The sequence below is a fragment of the Lycium barbarum genome, chromosome 1 (genome assembly GCF_019175385.1).
Source record: "Lycium barbarum isolate Lr01 chromosome 1, ASM1917538v2, whole genome shotgun sequence".
In the NCBI taxonomy this organism is placed as follows: Eukaryota; Viridiplantae; Streptophyta; class Magnoliopsida; order Solanales; family Solanaceae; genus Lycium; species Lycium barbarum.
The window spans coordinates 45,702,850-45,710,985 of record NC_083337.1 but is presented as its reverse complement, the minus strand read 5'-3'; the positions used below and the strand labels follow the sequence as shown (position 1 = coordinate 45,710,985).

General features: G+C 45.4%; 1 non-coding gene across 1 annotated transcript; it reads left to right on the top strand.

Moving 5' to 3' along the window:
* The first annotated feature begins 8,030 nt into the window (after positions 1 to 8,030).
* Positions 8,031 to 8,136, top strand: LOC132618864 (small nucleolar RNA R71). Its single transcript, XR_009574362.1, has one exon. It is a non-coding gene; the product is annotated as a small nucleolar RNA R71 (small nucleolar RNA).

Genomic DNA, 8,136 nt, shown 5'->3' with positions numbered 1-8,136 from the left:
GGCTGAAGTGCAGCAACCCCACCTCTGGATCAGCAGGCTCGGCTGTCGCAGCAGCAGTGGCGGACCCCGAAGGAGGACCCTGTGTGGCCGGATGTGGTGGTGGAGGTCTTGCCTCCGAAACAGCTAGTGTGGCTGCATCACCCTGTGTATCGGCAGTAGCTGGGACACTTGTCGTGAGAGCCTCCGGCCCTGTTGTGGCAGCACCAAACTCGGAAGCTACTAGATCAGTCCCATAGGCACGGCTCGGACTCTTCTCTAACTGAGTGTCGTCGTCATCGCCGGACTGCTCCGCCTCCCAGTCCTTTTTGCTTATCACCTTATTGTTACGCCAATCCCCTATATGTGTAGCTGTAATGGTACCGTCCCAATTTGGAAGCGGAATTATCCGTGCCCGTCGACACAATGCCGTGATAAGGCACGGAAAGACCATGTTTTGGCTGGGCTTGTGTGCCCGCATGTGCAGCTCCTCAGCTATTAACCCGCCAACATCCATCGGGTACCGTGACATGAAGGAGGCAATGGTCACTGCCTGACTGGTGGACAGGGTATTATATGCCTGGGTTGGCGTGATCCTGTATCACAGCAATGTCCACCAGAATTTAGCCTCTGTGGACAAACAACTTTTAGTGATCTTTGCTTTCCAATCATTAACCCATTTTTGCTCATGTGGCTCAGATGTGATAGCTGCTGCGGTCCATTTCCTGACGGATTTGTCGTCCTTTCTGTCTCGTTTGTCTAGGAACAAGCGCAGATTAGTAGGAGGCACAAAATCATCTCCAAACAAGACCTTATTGATGGCTTTGGAGGAAATATCAACCAGGGAGTTCCGGACCGTCACATTTTCCAGCATGGGGATCTGATGCCAAGCAAGACTTGGCTTCTTCATCGACTTCAGGACGGCCCCATATGTTGCATAGAACTCCCGCACAATATGTGGAGCATACTCTCCCGGCCCGTGAGTGAATGCATCTAACTTGTAGCCTTTGATGGTATCATCCAGCTGTGGATAAGCTGAAATACCATCGAAAATCAGCCGCCGTTCTTCAAATATTTTCCTCGACGGCTGCCCACCAGTCTCAGACCCGGCCATCCATTGGTCATACAACTCCTTTGACCCCTTTACCGAGAACCGCAGCTTTTCTTCATCCAAATGTTTGGTCCTGACGACCAGCTTACGACCCTTAGGCGGCGTACCATCAACTGGATCACTGCCCTCACTAGGCCCTGCTGAGTCACTCTCTGGTGGAGTCTGGATGGCAGCCCCCTGCTTGATGCTTCCACGTCAGAATCCCCCTCCACGTCAGAATCCCCCTCTTCAGACTGGGAGGCTTCCGACGCAGACATTGATGGACTCATGGGTGAGGGCAGGGTTGATGCGGTTGCCATTGTGTCTTAGGTGGGGGCCCCCCGGACTTTTGGTGGCGGTATGACCTCGGCGTACTCGGATCCTGATTGTTCCCCTTCCGAAGTGGAAGGTTCATCTATCTTCCTTGAATCCGAGCGCGCTCTCTTTTTCTTGCCCGTGCTGTGGGCCCCCGCTCTCGTTGCTTTTCTTTTCTGACCCATTCCTGCTAAAGACACCACATATTAGTTACCATGGAACAATCAACCAAAGATAAAAATATATGACTGTGCACAGAATACATGTTCTGTTTGTGGTCGTAAACACAAAAGACGGACCGTAAACTGGTTTACGGTCCGTAAAGTACGATCGTAAACTGATCTTTTGTAGTGGATAACATGCTGTCCCATTCTATAAGCTTAAATACGGACCGTAAAGTGAAATACGGTCCGTAAAGTGAGATCGTAAACTGGGATTCCCTTTTAGATAACAGTCTGCTCAATCATACATGCTTAAATACGGACCATAAAGTGAAATACGCTCTGTAAAGTGAAGTCGTATTACGCACCACAGACAGACACTTTTTTTATTTCAAAATTTCATTGCACATCGTGGTTTCACATTGTGTTCGGGGCCTAGGTTACTCAGACTTCACCCATTTTCTACAAATTTTCATAATTCCCGCAGAGTCAAGCCATTGGTGGGCAGACCAAAACTTCAAATTTTGAATTTGAAGTATGGAATGCCCTCCAACCCATTTGGGTTTAATTAACAATGACCCACGAGAATTTGAAAGAGTTAAACATATTTATCCCCCACAAGATCATTAACCAAGGTATCAAATGCATAACTTCACAAACCCAGTCTAAATAATCACTTACCACCAAGTTCAAACTCACAGATGTAGAAGAATAAGGAAAACCAATCATACCTTTTTTGTGAAGAACTAACTGACCACTGTAGGCACAGATTTTGAGAGAACACACGTGAATCACAAACGAATTTAAACCTAGGGCAGAAGGGAATACGAATTTGTGGTGAGCTGGGTCAGTTGGTGAGTAGGGTTGGTGTATTTATGGTGGTGAGGAAGATGGAAAGTGATGGGTTTATTGTGGGAAGTCGTGGGGATGAAAGGGAAGTTGAAGAGGGATCGTTTCAGTTGAGAAATATGGAGGGAGAATATTAATGGTGGGAAAATTGTGGGGGTGATATTAAGTTTTTGAGTTCTTCTGCCCTTGATATAAACTGCTCGTTATATTTAAATCGCTGTGTTATTCCTTTTTGTTTATTCTAAATACAGTCCGTAAATTGATTTACGGTCCGTAAATTGATTTACGGTCCGTATTTAGAGATGTTATTGTGGGCAGTGCACTGTAATGTAACATGCTGGTTTACGACCACGTAGGACGGACCGTATTTCACAATACGGTCCGTAAACCTGAACGTAAACTAACATGAGACAATACAGTGCTCACTGTTTTGCAGCATTGTTAAATATGCCCTGGTTTACGAGCCGTATTGTGAAATACGGTCCGTAAACTTCAGGCGTCTTTTGCAATGTAGCGGAACAGTGTTTGACAACTGAACTTACCTGCATTTCAGCAGAATTTTTTTTCTGTCATATATTCCTGCACCAAAACAGCCATTACCCTATATGTACGAAGAACAACAAAGAAAAATAAAAATTACACTTGGGTTGCCTCCCAAGAAGCGCTTAATTTAACGTCGCGGCAGTACGGTGGTGACCAATCATTCCTTGTCTTGGTACACCAGATCATTGTTCGTTCCGAGGTGTTTCAACCTGTAGCGATCAACAACCCTATCCTCCGACACCATTCCGTGATAGTGCTTCAATCTCTGCCCATTCACCTTAAATGTCCGGGTACCATCTCCGGACTTCAATTCAACCGCACCATGGGGTGAAGCACCTACCACCTCAAACGGACCCGACCACCTGGATTTAAGCTTACCCGGTAGCAACTTCATCCGAGAGTTAAACAGTAATACAGAGTCGCCCTTGTAGAACTCTCGCTTCAGAATCTTCTTGTCATGGTATTGCTTCATCCTTTCTTTATAAAGGGCTGCACTCTCATATGCCTGGTACCGAAATTCATCCATCTCATTTAATTGAAACAACCGCAGCTTGGTTTCTTCCTCCCAATCCATATTCATCTTCTTCAGCGCCCACATAGCTTTGTGTTCAAGTTCAACCGGCAAGTGACAAGCTTTGCCGAATACAAGCTTGAAGGGTGAAGTCCCAATTGGAGTCTTGAAAGCAGTCCGGTATGCCCATAGAGCGTCATCGAGCTTGCGGACCCAATCAGTTCTATTGGCATTCACTGTCTTTGCTAGAATACTTTTGATCTCCCTATTGGACACTTCAACCTGTCCACTTGTCTGAGGGTGATAAGGCGTTGCCACCCTATGCTTTACACCATATTTATCCATCAGTCCCGCGAACGCTTTATTGCAAAAATGGGATCCACCATCGCTGATTATCGCCCTCGGAGTACCAAAACGAGTAAATATGTTCTTCTTAAGGAACCCCATAACACTCTTGGCTTCATTATTGGGTAAAGCCACCGCCTCAACCCATTTTGACACATAATCCACAGCTACCAAGATATATTTCATTCCACCAGAACTCACAAAAGGTCCCATAAAGTCGATCCTCCAGACATCGAACACTTCCACCTCCATAACAAAATTCATAGACATCTCTTGCCTTCTGCCGATATTTCCTTGCCTTTGACATTGATCACAGGACCGCACCAAAAGATTAGCATCATGAAAAATAGTCGGCCAGTAATAGCCGCACTCAAGTACCTTGGCTGCAGTCCGGTTTCCGCTATGATGACCCCCAACAGGAGAGTCATGGCATGCCTTTAGAATTGCCATCACTTCACTTTTCGGAACACAACGCCGAATGATGTTATCAGCGCATGTGTGGAACAAATAAGGCTCATCCCAATAGTACTACCGAGCATCCCGCAAGAATTGCTTCTTTTGGTAAGTTTTGATATCATCGGGAACTATACCTGTTACCAAATAATTGGCAAAAGCAGCATACCATGGTGCTACCTCATTTGACACCGCCAACACCCTCTTGTCTGGAAAAGCATCATCTATATCAAGCTCATCAGACGGTCTCCCAGCTTCTTCAAGCTGAGAGAGATGGTTAGCCACCTAGTTTTCAGTGCCCTTTCGGTCTTTTACCTCAAAATCGAACTCTTGCAGCAATAGCACCCATCTGATCAGTCACGGCTTTGCTTCCTTCTTTTCCATGAGGTATCTCAAGGCTGCATGATCAGTATAAACCACAACTTTGGACCCCAACAAGTAGGCCCGAAATTTTTCGAAGGCAAACACAATGGCAAGCAGCTCTTGCTCTGTCACTGTGTAATTCATTTGTGCAGCATTCAGTGTTCTACTAGCATAATAGATCGGGTGCATAATTTTATTGTGCCTCTGCCCAAGCACAGCACCAATCGCAAAACCACTAGCATCACACATCAGTTCGAATGGTAGGGACCAGTTAGGAGCAACAATAATAGGAGCAGTAGTGAGACGCACTTTTAACTCCTCAAACGCCTTCTGGCACTTCACACCAAACACAAATTTAGCCTCTTTTTCAAGAAGCTTGAACAAAGGATTGGCAACTTTAGAGAAATCTTTGATGAAGCGCCTGTAGAACCCAGCATGCCCCAAGAAACATCGGACACCTTTGACTGAGATAGGTGGAGGAAGTTTGGAGATCACATCAATTTTTGCTTGATCGACCTCGATTCCCTTTTCAGAGATTTTGTGACCGATGACGATTCCTTTCTTCACCATAAAATGACATTTCTCCCAGTTCAGCACCAGATTAGTCTCTTCACACCTTTTTAGCACTTGACCCAGATGGCCAAGACAATCATCAAATGAGTCACCCACCACGGAAAGATCATCCATGAACACCTCCACGAAATCCTCCACCATGTCGGAGAAGATTGACATCATGCACCTCTGAAAGGTCGCTGGTGCATTACACAAACCAAAAGGCATCCGGCTGAATGCAAATGTCCCATAAGGACAAGTGAACGTGGTCTTCTCCTGATCTTCCAGAGCAATGTTGATCTGATTGTAACCCGAATAACCATCAAGGAAACAATAATAAGAACGCCCTGCTAGTCTATCCAACATCTGATCAATGAAGGCCATCGGGAAGTGGTCCTTGCTCGTGGCTGTGTTGAGCTTGCGATAATCCATGCAAACTCTCCAACCGGTGACAGTTCTGGTTGGGATCAACTCATTCTTAGCATTTGGTACAACAGTAATGCCGCCCTTCTTAGGAACACATTGGATCGGGCTCACCCATTTACTATCAGCGATCGGGAAAACCACGCCTGCATCTAGCCATTTGATGATTTCTTTCTTGACGACCTTTTGCATATTCTCATTTAGTCTCCTCTGATGCTCTACACTTGGTTTGCTGCCCTCCTCCAACAGAATTTTGTGCTCACAGATCCCAGATGGGATACCTCGAATATCTGCTATGGTCCAACCAATAGCACGCCTATACTCCCTCAATACCTCCAAAAGCTGCACAATCTGCTCCTCAGTCAATGAAGCTGAAACAATCACCGGTAATGTGCTGTCGGGACCAAGGAACTCATATTTCAGGTGTTACGGGAGCTGCTTAAGCTCCAACGTAGGTGGCTCAATGATCGAAGGCTTTGCTGGAGGAGTTGTTCTATTTTCCAGATCAAGACTCAGCTTCTTTGGGTGGTATGTGTATGAGCCCAACCCAACAAGTGAGTTAACTGTCTCCTCATAGCCTTCCATGTCTTCAGCATCGAAATTCATCAGAATGCCAGCCAAAGCCTCACCCAAGCTCTCTTCTTCCATTTTGAACTCCACTGCATCATCAACTACATCAAATGAATCAATTACCTAAATGCTCTCATAAGCACTTGGTAACTTCATCCCTTTGCTAGCCTGAAAAGTCACTTCTTCATTGTTGACTCGAAACTTGATTTCATTTTTTTCAGAATCCATCAAAGCCCTCCCTGTAGCAAGGAAAGGCCTCCCCAGAATGATAGGAATGTCCCGATCAATAGCACAGTCAAGAATCACAAAGTCAGCGGGCAACAAAAACTCACCAACCCGCACAATCACATCATCAACCACCCCAACAGGTCTTTTGATAGACCTATCAGCCATCTGCAACCTCATCGTAGTCGGCTGTGGCATTCCCAAACCTGATTGCTTATATATAGCAAGGGGCATCAAATTAATACTCGCCCCATTATCACACAAAGCGCGAGCAAAGTCATGGTACCCAATAGAACAAGGAATGGTGAACGCCCCAGGATCTCCCTTTTTCTGAACAGTTGTGGTTGAGATAATAGAACTCACAGTGTGAGTCAAACTCACGGTTTCATGTTGAACCGTCTTCTTCTTAGTCAGCAACTCCTTCAGATATTTTGCAAAACCGGGCATCTCTTTGACAAAGAAGGGAAAATCCAGAGATAACTGCTTCAGCTGATCATAAAACTTTTCAAACTTCGCATCTTCATTCTTCTTTACCAACCTCTGAGGAAAAGGAGGTTTAGCTTTGAAAAGCTGTGTCAAAGGGCGGAGAGCCCCTTTTACATCCTGCTTACTTGTGTCATCAGCTTCTCTCACCATCTCTGGAATATCAGCAACCTTCTTGTCAGTAGGCCTCTTATCAGCCATAATGGGTGTTTCAGACTGCACCTCATTCTCTTCAATTATCTGCTCAAGATCAGTCACCTCCTCAGCAGCCCCCTGTATTGTTTTTCCACTTCTAGTAGTGATGCCAAATGCGCGGTCTATACCGCCTCCCCCATTCTTGGGATTTGGAATAGTGTCACTCGGAAGTCCTCCCTTTTTAGGAGGGTGCTGCTCTCTGGATATATCCCTCATCTGCGACTCAAGCTTCTGAATAGCTGTTGTATGAGAACCCACTATTTCTGTCAGCCCAGATAAAGTCCTTTCAGACTTCGATTGATTAGCCAGAATCTTCTCAAGCATTGCTTCAACTTTTGAACTACCCTACTCTGTCGACTGCCCTTTTGGTGGTATATAAGGATTGGAACTCTTGTTCCCAAAATTGTTGCTGTTGTTGTAGCTCCCTTGGTTCGCACCACCATAGTAATTGTTGTAGTTCCCAGAGTTGTTGTAAGCACCTTGACCTTGCTGAGGTCTCCATTGATTCTGATTTTGATAGCGACCTTGGTAATTCTGTCTTTGATAACTCCCTTGAGATTTATTAACATAATTGGCATCTTCAACCTGCATGGGTGGACCATCAAGGAATGGACCATCATAAGCATGGTACACCCCTTTTGGAAAAACTACATCATCCTCACAAACATTTACTTTTTTGGTCTGAGATTCATCGAACTTCTTCGTCAGCAAGGAAATATTTGTTGCAAGCTCTGCCAATGTTTGCTGGGTATCCTGATTTTCCTTCACTATATTCTGGAGCATAGCACTACCATATGGTACCACTTCAGCATTGTTTGAGTGCCAAGCCTGATTATGAGTTGTCAGCTTGTTAAGTATGGTGGTCACTCGTCGAAAGGTCTTGTTCATAAAACACCCATCAGCTGCATTGTTAGCTACTGACTGTGTCACTGGATCTAACCCTATGTAGAACTTCTCCATCAATATATTTTCCGGAAAACCATGATTAGGGCTCTTCTGCAAATACTCTTTGAACCTCTCCCAGGCTTCATATAGTTGTTCCCCCGGTCGCTGCTTGAATTCATAAATCTTGTCGCGAATCT